The sequence below is a fragment of the Ursus americanus genome, chromosome 23 (assembly GCF_024610735.1).
Source record: "Ursus americanus isolate L20-20 chromosome 23, mUrsAme1.1.p, whole genome shotgun sequence".
In the NCBI taxonomy this organism is placed as follows: domain Eukaryota; kingdom Metazoa; phylum Chordata; class Mammalia; order Carnivora; family Ursidae; genus Ursus; species Ursus americanus.
In genome coordinates, this window is record NC_142149.1 from 3,998,860 (window position 1) to 4,021,398 (window position 22,539).

Here is a 22,539-nt window from a genome sequence, read left to right on the forward strand (position 1 = left end):
GACTCTTAAATCTGTGGCTTGATAGCTTTCATCAGTTCTGGAAGATTCTCAGCCATTACCTCTTTATTGCCTCTGACCTTTCTCCTCTCCTTCTGAGACTCCAATTGTAAGAATTTTTAGACTTTTAATAGTGTCCCATTTGTCTGTTATGTGTTTTTCTTTTTCTTTTCATTTTCTTTTTCAACTCTTTGTCTCTGAGCTCCAGCATGGATATTTTCTTCTGATCTATCTTCCAGTTCATTAATGCTCTTTTCAACTGTGATTAATCTGCTATGAAACCCTTCTGTTACTGTATTTTTCATTTCGAGAATTTCTATTCAATATTTTTCATAGTTTCCAGTTTTCTGCTGAAACTCTCCGTTTGTCATTTAATTTTTGAGAATATTGATCAATGTTTTCTTAAAGTCCAAGGCTGATAACCCTAAAATCTGGATCTTTTGTGGGTGCCCTTGTTGCCTATCTTTCCCCCTTGATTTTCAGTCTTTTTATATGCCTGGTTTTTGACTGAATGTTATTGTGTATAAAAATGTATAGAGATAGGGGCGCCTGGGTGGCGCAGTCGTTAAGCGTCTGCCTTCAGCTAAGGGCATGATCCCAGCGTTCTGGGATTGAGCCCCACATGAGGCTCCTCTGCTATGAGCCTGCTTCTTCCTCTCCCACTCCCCCTGCTGTGTTCCCTCTCTCGCTGGCTGTCTCTGTCAAATAAATAAATAAAATCTTAAAAAAAAAAATGTATAGAGATAACCTGAGGTTCTGGATGATGTTATCTTCCTCTAGAGAGGATTTACTTTTGCTTCTATAGGCACTTAAAAGTAGAGATGAGGGGCGCCTGGGTGGCTCAGTCATTAAGCGTCTGCCTTCGGCTCAGGGCGTGATCCTGGCGTTATGGGATCGAGCCCCGCATCAGGTTCCTCTGCTGGGAGCCTGTTTCTTCCTCTCCCACTCCACCTGCTTGTGTTCCCTCTCTCGCTGTCTGTCTCTCTCTGTCAAATAAATAAATAAAATCTTTAAAAAAAAAAAAGTAGAGATGAATCATTTTAATCTATTTCAGGCAATTAAAAACTAAGTTTTAGTTTTTGTGAGAGCTGGATTTCAGGATCATCCTATGTTCACCATTACTCCTAGGGTAAAACCTTTGGGGGAGAGGGTCCCAACCAAAAGCCTGGGATGTTCACCAGGGCCCTTCCTCCTCTGCTATTTCTGAACTCCAGTTTTTATGTCTCCTATAGCCTCATAAGTCTGCTGAACACTCTATTTAGCTTCTCAACCTGTTTTCTGTTCAGCTTTTCAGTCACAGCTTTTGAGTGGGCAAATGCCTCTGAGAGGTCATGTGGCACCAACTGTTTATCCTCTTTCTTAGACCTCCCTTCTTTTGGGGATCTTGGCCCCTCCAAGTCCTCAATGCCCTGGTAACTTCTAATGTCTTCAAAGAGTTGCTTTTTATGGTCTACCAAGCGTTTTTAGTTCTTGGCAGCAACGATGGTCTGACACAGAAGCAGAAGCCTCCAAAGATACTGCATTTTACTCAATAACTTTCCAGGTAGCAATCAGGATAATCTTATACTTGATCTACTAATGCAACGGAAATGTGAATTTCTTGCATCCCCAAGGGAACCCTTACTTGGTCTTACTTGATCTACTACTGTCAGTGGGATCTTGGAGTTCTTGCATTACCAAGGTAACCCTTACTTGGTCTTACCATCTACTGATTTAATATGCTACTCCATTTGTCTCAAATTTTCTTCAGAAAGAGATTTTAAAGAAATAATACTAATATTGGTAAATTATACTTGCTGGTAAAGTATTTAAGATTCTAAGATTTAGGGACGCGTGGGAAGCTCAGTTGGTTAAGCACCTGCCTTCAGCTCGGGGTCCTGGGATTGAGCCCCACGTCAAGCTACCTGCTCAGCACGGAGTCTGCTTCTCCCTCTCCCTGTGCCCCTCCCCCTGCTCCTGCTTGCTTGCGTGTACACCCGCGTACATGCACTCTCTTTCCTTCTCAAATAAAATCTTAAAAAAAAAAAAAAGGATTCTCAGATTTATTTATGTGACAGAAATTTAAAGTTAGCTTTGTTGCTATCATTTTCATGTTTTTGGTATCATAATTATGCTAGCTTCATAAGAGGATAGCTTTCCCTCTTCTTAAAGTTCTTAGATAATTCACATAGTAAATATTAAAATATGAAAGAATTAATTTTTATTAACATTATCTGAAAAGGAGAAACGTTTGGAGATAAATTCTTTTAAAATTAAAATTTCTTTCTTTTTCTATTTAGGTTTTCTGGATTCTCAAAGGGTCTGTGACCATCTAAAAAGTTAAGATCCAATCCCAGCACAAAGCTAAGGCTCAATAATTGCTATTTCTTTTTGACCTAAAAAAAACTGTCTTTTTGTTATATGCCAGGTCATGAATACCCACTATTTTGAGTCACGGAGTTGCTCTTCATTACGTAAAGCTTTAAAATTACTGGAGATTATGGACCCAGGAAAGATACTACTGAAACTGAAAAAGGGATATTATTGCTCACTTTACTTTCCTAATGCAGGAATCTCATCAAACTTTGGAGAGAGAGTTGACACCATTAGAAGTCAGTAATCTAACACATACGAAAATTTAGTTATTCAATCAACCAAGCAATATTTACTCAGTGCATACTCTATAAAAGTCAATGAGCTAAGTTTTATAAAAGATGAAAAAAAATTAAACATGAATCTTGCCTTTAAGGAGTTTATAATCTAATAGAAGAAAACTTGTATATATATAATTATTATAAAATTGGAAGGTCTAAGCACCATAAGATAGATAACAACCAGAATCACCTGTCATCTAATAATTCATACAATCTGTATGCCAAGCAGCAACATGTTAAACATTCTATTTTTTTCTCTTTAACATAGATTTAACATGAAGAGGAAAACCACGCTTTATATGTAAGTGACTAAGTGACTGTATATTTAAGTATCTGATCTTACTGAATAAAGCTTTACACGTTATGATAATTAAATGCCACAGGAGACCTATTTATAAGCATTTCTGGAACCCTGATTGGGGCTTGTGTGAAATACAGTAAATTAAACTGACAATATGATCATCACAAGAACAAATCCTAATTATCTATACAGAATACAAATTCAATCTCTATCCCAGGTCTTTACTCACACAATAATTTTATATGCCAGCATATCTGGAGTTTTCAGAGCAAAACAATCTCCCTGCCCCACACACCTTACATATCATACCAAAGTGATTGCTATGGTCATGTCTATGGTAGGTTTAAAATAATACCACTCTCTACACTTGAATCACTCCTCTGAAATTACAGTAATACACACACAAATAGATAATGACAGTACAAATGTGTGACAGTGAGTAACAGACTTTGCAAGCTGAACATAGAGAAGATAACGTGTACCTACAAGGTGTCTAATGTATGCACTATCTCATTTAATCCATACAATAACCCTGTAGTAGGCATTATTATTCACATCTTCCAGATGAGAAAACAAAGGCTCAGAGAAATTTAAAAATAAACCCAAAGCTACCCAGCTTATAAGTGGCATTCCTAGAAACCTAGCTCAGAATTGGCTAGACAATTCCCAAGACCACACGAACACCAGCAGTGCCAAATACTGGTTATCAGTTAATGAGAATAATAAACTGCACATCTTTAAAGTATACCATTCAACAAATTTTGATATATGTATACTCTTGTCACTTGCACACACACACACACACACACACACACACTCAAGATGACTCCACAGAATGAGAAAAGAGGGGATGATGTCAGGTAAACTTTTCATAAAGTTATATTCACTCAAGCTATAGGACTCTCCTCTATGATGATGCCCTTTGTACTTCTTTACATGGGAATGTCTTTTCTTTTATAATGATAAGAGTGGATGGTGGTGGTTTTTATTTTATTGTCTTATGTGGCAAGACTAAAAGATAGCAACCATACGCTGGTTCCCGCTTCTGTGTTGAAACTTTACTTGTGTATTAAGTCTTAATACACAATGCTTTTCTCTATTTTCAAATACAATGCTTTTCTGTATTTTCAAAAAGAACATATCTTACCTTTAAAAGGAAAGATTTGATTAAATAATACTTCGGAGATAATTACCTTTCTACAAGAATGACAAATATTTTTTAAAACTGCTGTGTGTGGGACACCTGGGTGGCTCGGTTGGTTGGGCATCTGTCTTCGGCTCCCTGGAGTCCTGGAATCGAGCCCCGAGTCAGGCTCCCTGCTCAGCAGGGAGTCTGCTTCTCCCTCTGTGCCTCACCCCACTCATGCTTGCTCTCTCTCAAATATATAAAATCTTTAAAAAAGGGGGGGGGGCTGGGACACCTGGGCTCAATCGGTTAAGCATCTGCCTTCGGCTGGGGTCATGATCCCGGGGTCCTGGGATCCAGTCCGGCATTAGGCTCCTTGCTCAGTGGGGAACCCGCTTCTTCCTCTGCTGCTGCCACTATACCTGCTTGTGCTCTCTCTCTCTCTCTCCCCCTCTGATAGATAGATAGATAGATAGATAGATAGATAGATAGATAGATAGATAAAATCTTAACAAAAAAGTGCTGTGTGTAGCCTCCTTTATAGGCAAAATTATAAGGGAGGCATCCCCATTCCTTCTACTGTTGTCTTTTTGGTGGTCACTCAGTTTCTCATTTTGCTCCTCATCCCACTCCCACTAACATACTTCAAAACCGAATCTCAACAGATACACTCATGGGCAACAATGTAATTTAATTCAGTCTTTTGACTTACATTACTATTTTCACGGCCACATTCTTAACTAGCAGCATGAGTGGAAGAATTTTTCTCATCCTCCTTAAGATTATATTTAAATACCGCCACCTTAGTATGTTCCCTCTGAATGTGGTTTCTTTAATTTGCTTTTCTTTGATTACTGGCAAGATTAATTTTTAAAATGTTTGCTCACTGACCTGTTTTATAATCATCTTTCCATTTGCTCTTTTATCTATGCCAAAAGGCATAAAACTAGTTTTCTCCAAGACTTGAGTTTGAGGGGCGCCTGGGTGGCACAGCGGTTAAGCGTCTGCCTTCGGCTCAGGGCGTGATCCCGGCGTTACGGGATCGAGCCCCGCATCGGGCTCCTCTGCTGTGAGCCTGCTTCTTCCTCTCCCACTCCCCCTGCTTGTGTTCCCTCTCTCGCTGGCTGTCTCTATCTCTGTCAAATAAATAAATAAAATCTTTAAAAAAAAAAAAAAAAAAGACTTGAGTTTGAACCCAGGACTGTCTGATCTTAGGCAAGTCGCACCCCCTCTTTGGATTTCAGTTTTCTCCTCTATAAACCCCAAAGATCTGTGAATTCTAAATAATTTAAATTAAGTAAGACTTATTCTTGAAAACACAGCGGGCACACAAAACATAATGCTGGTTAATTATATTGTTGTTCCTAACCCATTACCACCTTGACTATAGAGAACATAAAATAGCAATGGTAATATAAATCGCAAATAAAACTAAGAAAAACAAAACCACAAAAACCAATCCTCGCATTTTTAATAAAAAATACAAGAGTGTCTGCAGTATGCACGCACATTTGATACACACCAAAGCCTTCAGATAAAAGGGCAGCTTTTTCTCCTCTAAGAAGTCAGTACATTTACGGAGTTGTATAGCCATAAGAACCATGATCCAGGTTTTGACCACTTCCATTACCCACCAAGATCCAAACTGCAGTCAATCCTCATTCTCCTTTTTTTTTTTTAAAGATTTTATTTATTTATTTGACCGAGACAGCCAGCGAGAGAGGGAACACAAGCAGGCGGAGTGGGAGAGGAAGAAGCAGGCTCCCAGCGGAGGAGCCCGATGTGGGGTTCGATCCCAGAACGCCGGGATCACGCCCTGAGCCGAAGGCAGACGCTTAACGACTGCGCCACCCAGGCGCCCCTCAATCCTCATTCTCATCCTTAGCTCATACTTTTAGACCCTGTAGTTTTGCCCTTTGTGGAAATATCATAAAATGAAATGTGGCTATTTTTACTTGGAATGATGGTACTGAGATTCATCCACACTATAGGATATGTATCGGAACCTCATTCTTTTTATTGCTGAATAATATTCCATCGTACGGCTATCTGCATTTCCAATATCTATTTACCAGCTGACGGTCTCGGATCGTTTCCACTTAACTGGCCCTTATGAGTAACACTCATGGTCATATTTTTGTGTGAAGAGATGGTTTTATCTGTACTGCTTTATCTGTACTGTGTAGATACACAGGAGAGGAACTGCTAGGTCATATAAATTTATGTTTAACATAGTAAATTTATGTTTAACTTTTTAAGAAACTGCCAAACTGATATCCAAAGCACCTAATACCAAGCAATTCCCACCAGCAACGCCTTAAGTTTACCATTTCTCCACATTCTTGTCACTTGCCCTTTCAACTGTAGCCATTCTAGTGCATATATAATGATTATCTCTGGTTTTAATTTTCATTTCCTGAATGACTAACCATGTTGAGCATCTTGCACACTTATTAGCAATTTGTGTATCTTCTTTGGTGAAATGTCTACTGAAATCCTTTGCCCATTTTTTAATTTGATACTTTGTCTTATTACTGACTTGTGAGAGTTGTTCTTTGTATGTATTCTGAATACAAGTCCTTTATAAGCTATATGATTTGCAAATAGTTTCTTCCAGTCTGTGGACTGTCTTTTCATGTTCCTAATGGTGTCTTTTGAAGTACAAGATTTTTAATTTTGATGAAGTCCCATTTATCAAGTCTTTTATGGCTCATGCTTTTGGTGTATCTATGAACTCTGTCTAACCAAAGGTCATGAGGATTTTCTCTTACCCTTTTTTTTTTAACAGTTGCATAGTTTTAGTTCTTACATTTAAGTCTATGATCCATTTTGAATTTATTTTTGTGTATGATGTGAGATAAAGATCTAAATCACCTTTTTTTTTCTTTTTGGCATATGAATTTCCAACTTTCCCTGAACGTTTATTGAAAAGACTATCTTGTGGGGTGCCTGGGTGGCTCAGTTGTTTAAGCATCTGCCTCTGGCTCAAGTCATGATGATCCCAGGGTCCTGGACTGAGCCCTGCGTCCGGCTCCCTGCTCAGTGGGGAACTTGCTTCTCTCTCTCCCTCCACCCTCCCACCCCCCCAACTCGTGCACACGCTCTCTCTCTGATAGATAAGGAAGGAAGGAAGGAAGGAAGGAAGGAAGGAAGGAAGGAAGGAAGAGAAAGAAAGAAAGAAAGAAAGAAAGAAAGAAAGAAAGAAAGAAAGAAAGAAAGAAAGAAAAGAAGAAAGAAAGAGTCAGACAGATTATCTTGGGGCACCCGGCTGGCTCAGTTGGTGGAATGTGTGACTCTTGATCTCAGGGTCGTGAGTTCAGGCTCCACAATGGGTGTAGAGATACTTTAAAATCTTTAAGAAAAGACTAGCTTTTCCCCATTGAAATGCCTTGCACTGTGTCAAAAATCAGTTCACCATAAATGTAAAGGTTTATTTCTGAACATTTGTCAATATATAGGTCTATCTGCCGACACCAAACTGTCCTAATTGCTTTAGCTTTATAGTATACTTTTTTTTTTTTGAAGTAGGCTCCACATCCAGCGTGAAGCCCAATGTGGGGCTTGAACTCATGACCCTGAGATCAAGACCTGAGCTGACATCAAGAGTCAGATGGTCAAATGATTGAGCCACCCAGATGCCCCTGGTCATAATCATTTTTATATGTTTCTAGACTCGGCTTCCTAATATTTGGCTGAAGATTTTTGTGTTTACATTCATGAAAGATATCTGGCTGTAGTTTTATTTTTTTGTGATCTTTGGCTTTGGTACCATGGCAATACTGGCCTCAAAGAATCAGGAAGCATTTCCTCCTCCTTTATTTTCTGGAAATGCTTGTGAAGGTTTCGTATTAGTTCCTTATGTTTGACAGAATTGACCAGTGAAGCCAAGATGACCTGGACTTTTCTTTGTGGCAAGATTTGTAATTACTGGGGCGCCTGGCTGGCTCAGTTGGTAGAACATGTGACTCTTGATCTCAGGGTCTTGAGTTCTAGCCCCGCGCTGGGTGTAGAGCTTACTTTAAAAAAGATTTGCAATTACTAATGTCTTTATTTGGTATATGCCCATTCAGATTTTTCATTCTTTTTAAATCGGTTTTGGTGGACTCTGTCCATTTCTAGGACTGTTGTCATTTCACCTAAGCTGTCTTATTAGCATAACGTTATTCATAGTACCTATTTCATTTCTGTAAGATCAAAACTCATGTCCCCACTTTTATTCTTGATTTTAGTAATCTGTATCTTCTCTGTTTTTCTCAGTCAATCTAGCCACAGATTTGTCAATTTTGTTGATCTTTCCAACTAACCAGCTTTTGGTTTTATTGATCTTCACTATTTTTCTGTTTTTATTCTATTGATTTCCACTCTGATCTTTACTTCCTTCCTTTTACTTTTTTTTTTTAGTTTGTTTTTCACTCTCTGGAGTCAGAAGGTGAAAGCTTAATTTTCGATTTGATATCTTTCTCCTTTTCTAATATAGACATTTAAAGCTATAAATTTCCCTCTTAGTACAGTTTGGCTGCACCACATGAATTTTATTTATTTTTTATTTTTTTATTTTTTAAGATTTTATTTATTTATTTGACAGAGATAGAGACAGCCAGCGAGAGAGAGGGAACACAAGCAGGGGGAGTGGGAGAGGAAGAAGAAGGCTCATAGCAGAGGAGCCTGATGTGGGGCTCGATCCCATAACGCCGGGATCACGCCCTGAGCCGAAGGCAGACGCTTAACCGCTGTGCCACCCAGGCGCCCCACCACATGAATTTTAATATGTTGTGTTTTCTATTTTTAATTCAGTTCAAAATATGTTCTGACTTTTCCTTGTGATCTCTTCTTTGACCCACAGTTACTCGGAAATCTCTTGTTTAATTTCTTATGGACTGTATATGGAGCCAAAGAGGGGAGTCAAGGGGGATTCCAAAATTTTTGACTGGAGCAATTAAAGGAGGAAAGTGCTGTTGGAGAAAGGGAGGAGCACAAGTTCAGTGGATGTAGGGGTGAGAACAGGATTTCAGTCCTGGACATCTGAGGTGGGGATTCTCATGCAACAGTCATGTAAAGATGTGGCAAGGCAACTGGGTATACAAACACTGAGTATGGGGAGCAGTCCAGGCTGGTGATATAAAATTTAGAAATCTTCGGGGCATGTGTGGTATTTAAAGTCAAAGGACTGAATTACCAAAGGTGTGAATGTCAATAAAGAGGAGAAAGTTTCCATGAGTGAAGTCAGAGACAGTTTCATGAAGGAGATTCTTGTTAAGTTAGGTATGTTAGGACATTTATAATTTGAACTAGCAGAGACGGAGCCAGTTTAAGCACTCTATAAGCCATGGATGTGAAATAAATGTTATCACATGATAACATGTCATACCTGTGACTAATGCAGGTGATAAAGATAAGATAATGGTATTAAGAGACCAGACCGCCACATAAATAGATATTTTACGACACATATATATCGATGTCAGGCTTACTGTCTATGTTTACTAAAATGATAACATCCTTAAATTGTCCATGTTACTAAAACAAGATCCTTATCCCCATACACCTATTTTTTTCTTCTACCCATATGCCTTTCTACCAATATAGGTCATTTAACATACATCTCTTCTGAAAACTGTGAAATCAAAGAAGCAAAATTGTTGCTCTTTGCCACATCTACTGAGTATGAAGACCATTCTCAGTAATCAACCGTCAACATTCTAGAAAATGTCAACATCACTCTGAAGGGCTACATGCACTGTTACAGTGAAGGGCCCCAGAGAAATTCTGCAGAGGGACTTCAATCACATCAATGTAGAACTCAGTCTCCTTGGAAGGAAGAAGAGGCTCTGAGTTGACAAGTGGGAGGAAAGAGAAAAGAACTGGCCACTGTGCTCTGCACTACCTGTAGTCATGTACAGAACATGATCCAGGTGTTACACTGGGTTTCTGTTACCAGATGAGGTCCATGTATGCTCACTTTCCCATCAACACTGTTATTCAGGAGTATGGTTCTCTTCTTGAAATCCAAAATTTCTTGGATGAAAAATACATCTGTAGGGCTCAGGAGAGTTCAAGTGTTGCGTGTTCAGTATCTCAATCCCAGAAAGATGAGTTAATTTTTTTTTAAAGATTTATTGATTTTGAAAGAGAGAGAGAGAGTGAGCGAACGTTGGGTGGAGGGAGAAAGGAAGAGGGGAGAGGGAGGCTCTCGAGCAGACTCCCTGCTGAGCACAGAGTCTGGTGTGGGGCTCGACCCCATGACCCTGAGATCATGACCCGAGCTGAAATCAAGAGTTGGACACTTAACCTGACTGAGCCACCCAGGTGCCCAGAAAGATGAGTTAATTCTTGAAGGAAACGACAGTGAATTTGTATCAAACTCAGCCGCTTCAATTCAGCAAGCCACAACAGTTAGAAACAAGGGTATCAGAAAAATTTTGGATATTATCTATTTTTCTGAAAAAGGAACAGTTCAGCAGGCTGATGAATAAGACCTAAGGTGTCCAGGTACAGAAACAGCAAGATGCCAGATGATTTTTCAGACTTATTTGTGATATTTTAAAGACGCAATAAAAGCTGTATTGTTATCCCTCCAACCAGACAGCCCCATGACAAAACAAAAGATAACATGCGTGTTCCAAAGCGAGTGTCTGACTCTTCTTAACCATGTAAGTCTGCAAGGGTTTACAACACTCCATTCCTTCAAAATTTTTTTGTTGAAGAAGCAGAAGAAAGATATAATGCTGAAGAAAAATGGGTCAAGTGAGGGAAATTGCTTTCCAACTGAGATTTGAGATTGAATAGGAAATGGGTGAATTAGACTGAAGAAAGACAGTTATCGCCCATCTGTATGGGGCTCTTCTGTATCAAAGGCAGCTTACTTCCAGCTTACCCCATTAACTAAAGCATTCTAGTTTCAAGGTGACACAGAGTTTTATAGAAATGTCTTCCCACTTTTAATAATTTGGATCAAAACTAGAATCCCTTTAAATAGGCTTAAAATTTTCAGAAATGTTAATTTTCAAATAATGCTTCAGGAAAAACCTGCTGCTATGGCAGAAAAAAAATAATCCATGAGATCTCTGTTTGTCTTACAGACACACTCCTTGCCTAGCTGCATTCTAGATGCCCAAGTTAGAAATGAGAGAGAAAAAAAATTCACCATCAGGTTTCTCAAATATAAACAATGATTCTTATAAACACATCAACATTAGTTTTCTCTTAATATACTTTCAGAGCCCAAAATGATTCTATTTAAGGCTATGAACCCATCAGACACAGTTTATTTACGTGACGCTTAATAAAATCGTTTTATTAAAATAGATCAGACGTCACACTTCAGATTTGGGGCCCCAAAGAACTCTTAGATCTTTAAAAATAATGAAAATCACTCTGTCTACCTGAATGAAATGAAACAACAGAACAGGCAGGAGCATGGTCACTGTTAATCAGGTAGTCCTGACCTCTCTTGTACCTCGATTTCTCATCTGTTGATGAGAATAAATGAAATTATATTAGGCTTTCTATACGTGGCACATGATTAGCACTCAAAATAACTATAGCTATTGGGGCACCTGGGTGGCTCAATCGGTTGAACATCTGACTCTTGCTTTCAGCTCAGGTCGTGATCTCATGGGTTGTGGCATCAAGCCCCATGTCACTCTGGGGAGCCTGCTTGAAGGCTCGCTCCCTCTGCCTCTCCCCCAACTTATGAATGCGAGTGCACACTCTCTCTCTCTAAAATAAATAAATCTCTTAAAAATGAAATTATATATATTTAAAAACTATAGCTATTATGAAATTTGGAATGCTTTCTCCAGCTGTGAATTCATATCTTCAGAGCAAACAGGCTTAGCAACACCACATTGCACTGAAATGAAAGAAAGCAGACTGTTCACCCTATTGCCCAAAACCAGGCCTTACTATCATTTCCGAAATGCAGTTTGAGAACAGAAAATGTAAAATAAAATGAAAAAATTAAAAGAGCAAATGAAAAAATGGGGAAAAGGTTATGAGAAAAACAAATGAAAGATGAGAAAAACTTCTGAGTGATCCTAAAGGCTGAATTCTGAAATTGATGTCCGCGAATTCGAGATTTAGTTAGAATATCACAAAGAGAAAAACCCATTTTCTAAAAATATCTTATTCATTTGAACAAGAGAGAGGGAAAGAGCATGAGTGGGGTGAGGCACAGAGGGAGAAGCAGACTCCCTGCTGAGCAGGGAACCTGATGCAGGGCTCAATCCGGGGACTACTGGATCATGACCTGAGCAGACGCTTAAACAACTGAGCCACCCAGGCGCCCCAAAAAACCCACTTTCTTAGGCCATCGGAACTACATAATCAAAATTCTGCTATCGAAAGATAGAGGAGCACCGGGGTGGCTCAGCTGGTTAAATGTCTGCCTTCCACTCAAGTCATGATACCAGGTTCCTGGGATCAAGCCCCATGTCAGGCTCCCTTGCTCAGCAAGGAGCCTGCTTCTCCTCCCTGCCCCCCCCATGCTCACTCTCTCTCAAATAAATAAATAAAATCTTAAAAAAGGAAAGAAAAATAAATAGGCAGGTATGTAAGCTAATTAAATAACCACATCTAATAATTTTGCCAAAGGAATATTTAAATTAGGAATCAACAAACTGATTTCAAGAAAAAGAATTCTGACAACATCCTTTTAAAATCTGATTTCCAGAGTCCCCCGAGAGAGAATAAAATGATACGTTTAATATATACTAACAAAACATTCTGGGTTGGCCAGAACGATTCCATTAGTTATAATACTCATTCTTCCACTGGGCTAGTACCTGAAGATAATTACCAGATCCATAAATGGCAAACCGGGAATTATTTTGTAATCTATCATACCAAATTTCTAATGTCCATAAGAAATGTCACATTATTTCTTCATAACTTGGCTGGAGGCACTTCCTGGCAGAGCCAAGGGCCTCAGGGAGAGGGAACAGCCCACTGCTCTGAGTGCCCACAGAAAAAATAGTGCAAGGGCACCACTGAGGACTGTGGAGATGGCCTCACACCTGCAGAAGCGTCCCCACAGGCTGGGCTGACAAGCTGAAAATACGGTCAGTCGGTCACTATCCTAAAAAGACTAAAACCAGAAGGAAAGTGTTCATTTCTTAGCCTCTTCTCTCCCCCTACTCTCATCTGTGGAAACATCTCTGAAGAAATAGATGACTCAAACCAAAACTGAAAACGTTGATGTTAGTGTCCATAAAATACTGTAGATATTATAAAGATGGACATGTTGTTATCCTTGCTACCAAGTAACTCAAAACCTAAAAGAGAAATGATGATGATAATGAAGGTTTCTTTGCAAAGCAGGAATCTGTAAAGAGCTTTGCTAGGGTTCTGAGTCTGAAATGAACAGGTTGAATGATTCATGCTCGTCAATTAAATACAAAACCGTAATATATACAAAAGTGCAACTGTGGCTAAGATTCTTACTCATCATCTGACTATAGTAAATAAATAATATTCTTGTCTGTTTTAAAGCCCCCCCGAAAAAGCTTCCCCACCGCACTCTATAAGAGTAAAAAAAGGTCCATTTTATTGTTTTGTTTTCTTTGTTAAAAAAAAAGAATCTATGATCACTTAGGTTTAAGGATACTATTACATTTATCTCACCTTTAAAAAGTTCTAGTAACTTCAACACAGCCTAACTAACACTGCTGTTTATGTTATAATCTGATCTGTTATGTTATAATCTGTTAGGTCATAATCTGATTTTATATTTCCTGGAAATACTGAAGATTTGTTTTCTCTCTTTTCCGTCAATATTCCATAACCATAAAGTTCACAACACATCTAGTACTGTTATATAAAGTCTGAGTTAAGGTATTTTTTGGGTATGGTACTAAGAAAATTCGATTTTGTTGACAGTATTCACCATAATTAACAGCAGAACCCTATTATTACATGGCTCATTACATACTGGGATTTATGCTGTGAGTCAAATCTCTATCCCAGAACCTCAAACAATAAACTCTCCTAACACTGCTATCTTATGTGTCATCTTTCCCCAATCAGCATTCTAAAAGTATGCACTCTATATATTTTACCAACTATTTTAACATTAGCTTTTTATTTACTTAAAGCCTCTCTAGAACTTCCAGAAAGAGCAGCAAGCACTACAAGTCTTCCTTCTAGAACTCACTGCTTCCAAAAGCCCACACCAGTCATTCTGCATCGTTTTGTCCTGCTGATTCTTTTTAACACCTTTTCAGTTGGATCCTACCGTTAAGCTTGTCCAAGCCTGCATCACCTTACACAGACAACTACAATAGCCATGGTCTTCACACTTCCAATTTCCCCTCCAACCACCTGCCATAATTCAGCTCAAAAGAAGTTTGTAATCTACCACTGCCTCATGTCACGCCCATTAACAACCACTGATGCAGCTGAAGAAAGGAGGTCCTACCCATACAGCTCCTTCTAAGCCTCACTGCCAACACTAAACTTCCATTTACAGCTAGGCCTTAGTGTTCACTTACTCAATAAAAATATTGAGTCCCGGGGGCACATGGGTGGTTCAGTTGGTTAAATGTCCAAACAACTCTTGATTTTAGCTCAGGTCTTGATCTCGGGGTTGTGAGTTCAAGCCCCACACTGGCCTCCATGCTGGGTATGGAGTCTACTTAAAAAAAAAAAAAGAGTCCTGGCTGCTATATTAGTCACTTTCCAAAATGTTCCCCCATCCAGCCAAATTGCATCGACTTTCCAGGACCCGTTTCCAATGAAGTCTTGCCTGACCACCGCGACCCCTGGGTGCTCTCCCTCTTCTGACTCATCAGGCACTCTATTTCTGCATTCGCAAAGTTGATTTCCATTGAATCAAAAGGTAGTATCAAGCGAAAACAATGTTTGGAGGTCATACACATTTGGGGGAAATTAGGCTAATAAAGGTAAACACATTCTTTTCCTGATGGACTTCTCTGAGCATCCAGTATGTGAACATGCATCTTCGAGAGGGCAGACGCGATATATGACTCGATAATTACATACTACCGTAAGTTTTTGTTAACTTAAGGAAGTTTCACAACATTTAATTGCTATTTCAGTTTTTGTTTTGTTTTTTGTTTGCTGCCTGCCTCTCTCACTAGTCAGACAACTCCAGGAGGGCAGGAGCCGTTGATCCTCACTGTGGCCACTGCGCAGCGAAGGCATTAAGTTTCGACAGAGTAAAGCAGAAACGATGCGACCAGCCTTGAGGTGTAGAAGGCGGCGCAGGGGGTGATAAGGAGCTCCGATTCTGGCATCATAGGACCTGAACACATTACTGAGTCTCTGATTTTGGGTAAATTATCCCACCTCCGTGGGGCTTAGCTCCCCCACCTAGAGAATGTACACAGTAACAGAAGCTACCTTACAAGCTGCTGCTGAGGAATGGATTACACACATAAAGTGCCCAGAAAGCATTGTTAATATTAGCAGACGGATTGGTAGGATACAGATGAAAAGAGAGACTAATTAAAAAGCTATTCAAATAATTCAAGCTATTTATCCATGAGTGAGGGCTTTGAAGTGGACTAAGTCTAAATTTTGGCTTTACTTCCTACAGGCTGTAGGATTGTGTAGAAATTACTTCCTTCTCTGCCCTCCCTTTCCGGGTCTGTACATCGGGAACAATAAAAGCAACCACTTTTCAGATGTGTTGGGTTGTGAAGATGTAATAAGATAATACTCATGTCCTTGGCACATCATCACACAGTAAGTGCTCAATTATTAGTTGTACCTATTTGAAGATTATTTTTAAGTGGCGGTCTGGTGACCTGAGAGCATGCTTTCTAACTACCCCCACAACCCCATCCCCAATTCTCTACTGTCCCCAGAGACTCAAACGTCCTTCCTTCCACAGAGCCACCACCTTCCTCCCCTATCTCATCTCCTGGCCCAAAACCCTTCTTTAAAACATCAGCCTCCTGAAAAACAAAGCTGATTAAATTCCTTTCCTACACACTCTCCGCCCTCCCCTTGCGCATTGCCCACTTCATATACAGTGTGAGAAAACAGATTGTAATCAAAGGAGTAATTCTGCACCCCCCTTGTAATTTCTGAACAATTCTGTCAACATCTTTCCACAGCACAAGCGGATGGAAAGGTGGTACATTGTACCAACGCTGCCATCTCCCAACTGCAGATCTTAACTTGAATTCCCAGTTGCTATTTTAACTGAGATTTCCCCCACTTATTAAAAGAGTAATTAAAAAGAAATTATCTTTGGAAATAAAAAGTAAACAATACCTCTGCCAGGCTCAACTCAAGCAGCTGATTTTAGTTGTGAGAGATACCATTCTTAATGAGCTAGACTGTACACATAAAATGAACCCAACAAAGCGCATATTCCCCCAAACCACCTTGGCTGTAGCCAGTCTGCACCTTAGCAAGGGACTCAACCACAGATAGAGGTTATCCCCCTGCTGAGAATAATTTGACTTGACATTGTGATACTGCAGGTCTGCAGTTCGGGCCTTCACAGGAAGGGCATTATGAAGACATAATAGAGTATTAATTTCTAAAATGTTCCAAAGAAGGAAAACACAGAGGGTCTTTAAAGAAAAAAAAAAAAAAAGAGCTGTTCAGGTGTTTTTATTCTAGAGGATCACAGGGGATCTTGTGGATTTATACGAACAGATGTCGGTCACAGAAAATGCTGTAACCTTATAATGACAACGAACTAATCTATTTGCACACTCTTTCACTCTCATACTTTTGCACACAAAAAAATGTTTAATGAGGAAGTAAAGTGGGAACCAAGACACAACAGACCAATCCCTCCCGCCAGCTCTCTGGAAGACAGATTCCAGATGACTCTTTGGGCCCTGGGTGCTGTGACTCAGTGGCCCAGTAATCCTATATGTCTTCAGGCAGGTTGTCCTCCAACAGGAAAGAAGTGTTGTGACAAAGAGGCAAAGAAGGAAAGGGAGACCATAGAACAGACAATTCACCACTCCTACTTCCTAGAGCAAATATTTCAATACTTTGTCCTGGAAGAGACGTATCTTAGAAGCTATATTCTTGCCCATCCTTATTCATTACTGTATCTTAGAAAACCAAAGTCCCATTGCATAGCTGGAACTCAAAGAGCCACATGGAATATTGAGAGTTCAAAACAGCAGTGAATACTGCTTTCCCAAGGCCGTTCCTTGTGCTGTGGTCGCAGCCAGGAGGGCTCAGGAGGGCGCGAACAACAATCTGTGCTTCAGCAGTGATGTTTTATGGCCCAGTGCCCAGACCGTCTAGCTCCGCACACAGCTCCAGAGCCTTTGGAGGGCTACAGGGGAAGAATGCATTCTTAACAAACAGCTCTCCATCCCTGTAACAGCTTCTTCATTCTCTGAAAGCATCTGTGGCCAAGAAAAGAATTCATTTTTAGTAAAACTCTAAAAATGGCACAAAGGGTATGAATTTTCACCATGTTTTTAATATACTAAACCTCGACACATCCCAGATGGAGAATTAAAGAATATGTCTTTTACTTTTCATTAAATATGTTATAGTTCAAATGCATGCTCTGCACAATAGGAAACTTACAGGATTATTTTAAGCAAGTTATTCAAACAAGTTCACTGGGCAAGGATTACACATTTCTTGGTTTCAACATCATACATACAATCTCTACACAAGGTTATAGCTATTTCCGACAAGTAATCTTTGTATTTGTAAGTAATTATATTCTTGAAAAGTTGTATATAAGCTGAATGTTTATAACTGAGAACATCTTTACTGCATTAAAATCTATTTAAAGAAAGCTTACTATATATTATTTTGCAAAGTAAAGAATGCTCTCCTCATGACTGCACAATTACTTAAACCCTAATTTGTAAAAAATTTAGATATTCATGGTTAGACTAGCTTAAAGCAAGAAAATCTTTAAAAATCTACCTGAAAAAAAAAAAAGGCCAGTTCTCATTTGATATTCTGTTCTCTCTACTTAAATCTATCACATCTTCAAACAAAATTAAGATGCTAACTGTCTTAATTAAGCAAATAAAATCCACTCATCATACAAAATAGACTGCAGCACCAATACTCCTTCAAAAGGTTTCCTTACAGCTCAACTAAAACATCAGAAGACCCTCTGAAATAAAGCTGGCGTGAAAGGTAAAAAGCCATTTGTCTCAAAATCACCAGTAAGAAGCCATAACAATTTCAAAGAAACCAAAAACAAAACACACACACACACACACACACACACACACACACACGCACACACAAAGTTGCCTGGCTCTTCCCCACTTACTTAGACTTTCTAGGTGCTGTCTGCTAAAGGCTCCACCTCCTGCTCCCCTCAAACCATTCTTCTGCTAGTTCCAAGACCTTCTATAAATCTGTCCCTCTTCACCTCTCAGTTCCTCATGCTCCCCCACTCCCCCCACTCTAGGGGGCCTTCAGTTGCTCTGGCTAGATAATCCTTGTTTTCTGCATCCCCAAATCTTAATGATCTCCTATGTTGTTCTGATATGGGGAACAGCCTCAGCATCGACAATCTATTTCCTTCCTTATAAAATCTTCTTAGATAGCAACCTTTACACAATAAACCCTGAGTGCTAAAGAGTCGTCTACAACATAGACATGCAATCTCATGGATCTAATTCTTACTGGGGAAGGCCAAAAAGACCCATAAATAATCTTCAAAATGGCTCTTTAGCCTTAAAATGTTAAGTTGTTAGAAAAGTCATATTATGCCAAAGACAAACTATATACTCAAATAATGGATAAATAAACTAATTTCAACTAGTACGCTTTTTATTTAAATTTAAGATTAGCATCACTCTGAGTGGAGCAAGAGTTAAGTTTATACTCAGGCCCTTCTTGCCCTCACTTGGAGTTGGGGCAGTCATGCAGATACTCCGTCTGCAGCCAGTGCTGTAGGAATTCTATCTTCCATTTCTTTCCAACTGAAAGCTCTCTTCACTAAGGAAAAAGGCTGCCCCACTCCAGCCCTGACCTCCTCCTCCCCAGCTTGGTTTTGGAAGTGAGCCAGATGACAGCATTTGGAAAAGCACAAATTTATCTCAGTAAAGCCCGCTGTTTAACAAAAAGGTCGTGATGGTGAGAAATACTGTAATTTCAGAGTATCTTCCCCCCCATTACGTACTTCTGTTTTAATCCCCAAGGGTCCAATGAAACAGTGCACCCCACTTTCCCTCATAATCAGCCCTCTAATGCAACTATGTGTTTCAAAACTCCTGAGCCAACTAAGTATAGATATAAACCTGCTACAAAATAATCTTTGTCAAAGTGTTAAAACATATGCTACTTGAAAAAGAACAACAATAAACATTGTAAGAAGGAAAACCAAAGTCAACATTTACATGTACTCCAGGTTAAATATTTAAATGCCAGAATCCAAAATGAAATAATGAGAAGTAAGCCTTATGACAGCTTTGGTGTCAATCTTATTTAATTTAATAGCTTAAGAGTAAAACAGAGGTACCTGTCAGTAAGGTCCTTGGTTTGGATAAGAAACATGGAAGAATCAGTCTTTTAAAACTAGATCCTCATAATAAAATCAAGTGTGTGTGTGTGTGTGTGTGTGTGTGTGTGTGTATTTAATATACATAAAACACCTGGGATCCCCAGATCCATTCTCCTGTTCAAGGAAGTGCTAGCTTAAAGAAATCACTGTGTCGCCATAAGTCAAATTTAACTTAACCAATACTTTTACTGTTACCATTTTCTGAGTTATTCTCATGACCCAAGGTGTGAAAGAAAAACAGATTCTGAGAACCTCTATTCTTATGAAAATATAAATATTAAAAACTTTCTGTAGAAAAAGCAAACTTTCAGGATAGGTAAGTGAAGTAGCAGCTATTCAGACCACCAGTATCTTCTGTAAGCACTGACAATAAAATTAACTTGGATAATGTAACTGGACTAGTCATTTTTTAAAACCTCATTTACTATCATTTCCCCCAACAAAGCATCCTAGGAGTGCCGCACCGAAAGGTGTTCAAAGACCTTCACCATCTCTGTGGTTTGGGAGTAACGTAAATTTCTTCAAGATGCCCGCAGCCAACCAAGTTCATCCGGCCTGGGGCTAAGTTTTATCTTCTACTCTTTCTCATAGTACAGAAGTCTGGAACCTATGCACATGACTGTCAACACCCGTACACATTTCAAACTGGCCACCACTGTCCGCTGAGATCACTCCAGCCGCATTTCCAGTGTCCCCACTCATCCTCATAGTTACTCAATTCTAAACGTAGGAAATAAGTTGCATAAAATAAACCTTCTGCGGGTCAAATTCCGTTCAGGCTCGTAGCAATCGCTACACAGCGATCACGATAATCTGACCACCTATACCGACCGCAGAGCACAGCGACGAGCGTATCCGATACAGGAGAAAACCCGACCCTTGGCAACACAATGGATTAAACCAGCCAGATGCTTCCAACTTGCAAGTCCTTCAAGACGCTCAAGTTGGACATCCACAGAGCACCATTTTGAGTTCAGAATCTGCAGCTGATGCCTAGACATAACCGAGCAGACAGCTCAAATGGAGGTTTAATCTGACAGAGGCAGAGAGACAATTCCACTCCTGTAGTACAGGATCACTGACACCGACAAGTGCATTAAAACGCAAAGGTGCAGCCGGGATCTGCGGCTCCTCCTCCCCCGCCCCCCGCGGCACCGATCCTGTATCTTCGGTGAGATTCCCAAAGCTCCGTGTAACCGGCAAGCGAACGGTTTCTCCGCCAGGTTAACACGCAGGGAACCCCTATATTCGCACCTGCACGTTTTCACAGCCACAAATCAATTGATTAAATGTCATCCACAAGGTAAAGGCGCAAATGAGGCGTCGCTCAAGCAGAGGTGGCACTGAGGCGCGCTCGGGTTACGTGATGTGCTAGCAGGGCAGCTGTGGTGCGGCTCCTTTTCCTCGTGCGCATTGCTCCGCAGTCTGCAACCCCGCTAGCAGCCCACCTGATTCCAGACCCGCAGAAGGCCGAGGGGCGCCTTCACCCTCCCCCAAAGCATGCCCAGGGTTCGCTATTCCCCCAAACAACAGCACGGGAGGCCCAACACCGAAAACGCTTCGGGTTCGTGCGTGCCATCGGAAATGCAAAATCCGTGGGTGACTGTTCAGGGGGAGACCGGCTCCAACAACCGCACGAGTTTAAAACACACACATCTGGCGTGTGACCGCACCACCCGCAGCGACGCCGCCGGCTCCCCCGCACTCGGCGCTCGGCGCACCTCTCTCCCCGCGCGCACGCACGCACCGGCCCCGCGCCGCCGGCGGCTCCTCCCGCCGCCCCGCGCAGCGCATCCCTTCCCGCCTGGACCCGCCAACCCCTCGCGCTCCGGGCCTGGCCGAACAAAGGCGACGCCGCCAGCTCGGCCAGCTGCGGCGGCTCGGAGGCCCGGCCCGCGCTCACCTGGGCTCCGTCCCCAGCGGCGGCGGCGGCGGCGGCGGCGGCTCCTCGGCGGGGCTCCGGCGGCGCGGGCCTGGCGGCGACAGCGACAACAACGACGACGACCCGGGGGGCCGCCCCGGGCCCTGCGGGGCGCTCGGGCGGCAGGGGCCCGCTCAGCGCCGGCGCCACGGGCTCAGGTCCCGGCGCGGGCGGCGGCAGCGGCGGCGGCGCGGGCGGGTGGGCGGCGGCGCGTCCCGGCAGGTCCAGGTCCGGCCCCGGCGACGCCGCGACGCGCCCTCCTCCTCGCGCCCGCGAGCGGGACGGCGGCTCCGGCGCGGCCCGGGATCCGAGGTGGCTGCAGCGGCGACGCTCGGCGCTCGGCGCTCGGCCGGCTCCGCTCCCTCCGCCTCCGGCTCGGGCGGGCCCGCAGCGGCGGCGGCAGGAGCGCGGCGGGCGCGGGGACGGCCCTGTCAGGGGCGGCGGGGGCGGCCGGAGCGACGCTCAGGACTGCGGGGCGGCGGGGCCGGCGGCGGCGGCTGCGGCTCCCGGGGCCGTCGCGCTGAGGTGCGGAGCTGCCACCGCGGCCATCTTGTTGCTCTAACTGACAAGAACCCCCCTCCCCCCGCTCCAGCCAGACGGGGCGCTCGCGCCCCCTTCCCCGCCCCGCGTTGGCCTCCAACAGGAAGTCGTCCCGGCCCCTGCCACGTGACTCCACTGCATCTGCATACCGGAGGGCGAACTGGCCAATCGGTGCTCTGCGCCCGAGCTCCGCCCCCGCGCGCCCCTCCCCGGCCCATTGGTTCGTCCTGGCTAGGCCACGCCCCGTCCTACCCCCTTAATACCCCTTCGCGTTGTGGTTCCGCAGACTGCGCGGGGAGCGCGCTGGGGTGCGAGCGGGTGCGCGCTCCCCATGGCCGAGCGCGTGCCGGTCTCGGGGGCTCGCGCTCCGCCTGCGGTTTTTGGAGACCCGCGCGACATCCTTTCCAATCTGTGGGCGCCGCGGCTCAGTGTTAGCGCGCTGGACGGCGGGCCGCAGACTCGGCCCTGCACGTCCGCCGGGTTCACCCCCCGGCGGCACCCTGCGACGCCCGGGCCCCGGTTTTGCGCGGTATTTTCACCCGGCGG

The 22,539-nt window shown here is 42.4% G+C and overlaps 1 protein-coding gene and 1 pseudogene across 2 annotated transcripts in view; one reads left to right on the top strand and one right to left on the bottom strand.

The window, feature by feature from the left end:
- TNRC6C (trinucleotide repeat containing adaptor 6C) overlaps nucleotides 1-22,070 on the bottom strand; it is a 147,953-nt gene extending 125,883 nt beyond the window's left edge. For both annotated transcript variants that reach the window (XM_045814438.2, XM_087854041.1), the window contains exon 1: nucleotides 21,436-22,070. The gene's annotated coding sequence lies outside the window, so the exon portion shown is untranslated. The remainder of the gene's footprint in view (nucleotides 1-21,435) is intronic.
- Nucleotides 9,722-10,530, top strand: LOC123802996 (large ribosomal subunit protein uL6-like; annotated as a pseudogene).
- Nucleotides 22,071-22,539: the final 469 nt, after the last annotated feature.